The sequence below is a fragment of the Ipomoea nil genome, unplaced genomic scaffold, assembly GCF_001879475.1.
Source record: "Ipomoea nil cultivar Tokyo-kokei standard unplaced genomic scaffold, Asagao_1.1 scaffold1576, whole genome shotgun sequence".
NCBI lineage: Eukaryota > Viridiplantae > Streptophyta > Magnoliopsida > Solanales > Convolvulaceae > Ipomoea > Ipomoea nil.
The window spans coordinates 3149993-3152163 of NW_017618004.1; positions in this window are offsets into that span (position 1 = coordinate 3149993).

The following is a 2171-nucleotide window of genomic DNA, read 5'->3' on the forward strand; positions in this document are numbered from 1 at the left end:
TCCGAACTCAAATACTGGGGCGCAGATGAGAGTCCAGAAGCTACTAAGTCACGATAGGGAAATTCATTAGTAACAAACGTAACATGACGCAAGACATATATTCGACCACTACTGACTTCTAAACATTTATATGCAGATTGACTCAAGGAATATCCCAGGAAGACACACGGTAGGGATTTAGGACCCAACTTTGCTGGAAAATAAGGCTTTAGCCAGGGATAACACAAACATCCAAACGGCCGTATTTTTCTATAGTTGGGTTGTTTCTGAAATAATTTTGCATATAGTGTGGAATAATTTAGAACGAGAGTAGGCATACGATTTATTAGATAGATCGCTGTTTGGAAGGCATAGGTCCAAAATGAAGAGGGCATGGACGCATAATGTAAAAGCGCCATACCACTCTCGACTATGTGCCTATGCCGACGTTCAGCCATACCGTTGTGTTCCGGAGTGTGAGGAGGTGTAGTATAATGAGAGATTCCCAAAGTAGTAAATAGAGGTGTCAATTTGACATATTCGCCTCCATTATCAGAATAGACCGAGACAATCTTATAATTAAAGAAATTCTCGACCATACATTTAAACTGACAAAATGTACTGTAGACATCAGATTTGAGTTTGAGGGGAAACAACGATACATACCTAGTGTAGTGGTCGACAAAATTGACATAGTACTTAAACCCGTCAACCGAAGTCGTTGACGAGCTCCACACATCTGTGTAAACCAATTGTAACGGACGGGTACTAGACATTGAACTAAAGGAAAATGGAATTTTGTGACTTTTATTGATGTGACAAGAGGTACACGCAAACATTTTAAGTTCGTCAGGCTTAAAATATACATTATTGTTTCTAAGCAAACGAGCCAAAATATTTGAACTAGGGTGACCAAACTGATGATGCCAGCGTGACAAAGAGGACTTGGTGGTTATATTCACTTGAAACCGTTGAGCTGGGAAGCTGTAGACATCACTCACGACCGGACCCTGTACGAGAGGAGTTCCCGATTGTCGATCCTTGATAACAAAATGTGTGTCAAAGAATTCAACCAAGACAGAGTTAGTCTTACACAACTTTGAAACTGAAATAAGATTTTGTTGGAGACTAGGAACGCACAATACATTAGACAACAGAAGTGACCGACTAGTTGAAGGAATTGAAACTGACCCAGTATGTGAGATTCGGAGAGACTTACCATCACCCAGCATTATCTCATCAGGCCCGGTGTAGTCCGACAGTGAGTGTAGGGACATGGCATCATTCACTGTGTGATGCGAGGCCCTGTGTCCATGAGCCACGATTGTGCGGGCGGAGTCGTGGTAGAAGTAGTATGAACCGTAGGGGATTGACGCCCGATACCTTGCGGCTCGAGTACAGCCACATTATTTTCTTTTAGAAATTTGGCTAGCTTCCTGCAAAATTTTGTGTCATGCCCAGGATAATCACAGTAATTGCAGTATCTTGCTGGCCTGTTCCCAAAAGACCGTGACTGGTTATGGCGGCCCCCTGAAGACATGAAGCCACCTCGGCCTCGCCGATTGGTGTTTTGTGCGTCAGCCGAGCCATTAAAACGCCGCTGAGTAGCGTTAGCAGTCGGCATATGAATTTGGGAAGCTGTTTCATTATCTTTCAACAACCTCTCGTAGTCGGTGAGCACGTCATGCAGTTCACCAAATGAAACAGGATCTGTGCGTACCCGCAGAGCTGCCACAATCGGGTTGTATTCATCGCCTAGTTGCGTGAATATATGCACTACGAGGTCTTCTTCGGCGACAGGGCTTTGAGCAAGGGCCAGGTCATCGGCAATGGCTCGCATATCCCTCATATACGACTCAATTGACCGGTTGGCCTTGGGGTTTTTGGCTAGTTTCGCTTTCAACGAAACTACTCGACTCCAAGACGCAGCGGCACAATTAGTGGACAGACGAGTCCACGCATCATGCGCAGAGGTGGCAGACGAAATGACCGGTTGCAGCACATCGGAGAGATTACCCAGGATTGCGCTGAGAATAATCTGGTCCTGTCTGAACCAATTGGTGTAGGCCGGATTCAACGCATTGCGAGCTGCATCGGAATACTTAGCCGGGGCAGCTGTGGAACCAGTAACATAGCCAAGCAGGTCAAGGCCGATAAGCGTGGATTCAACCTGCTTCTTCCAAATCGGAAAA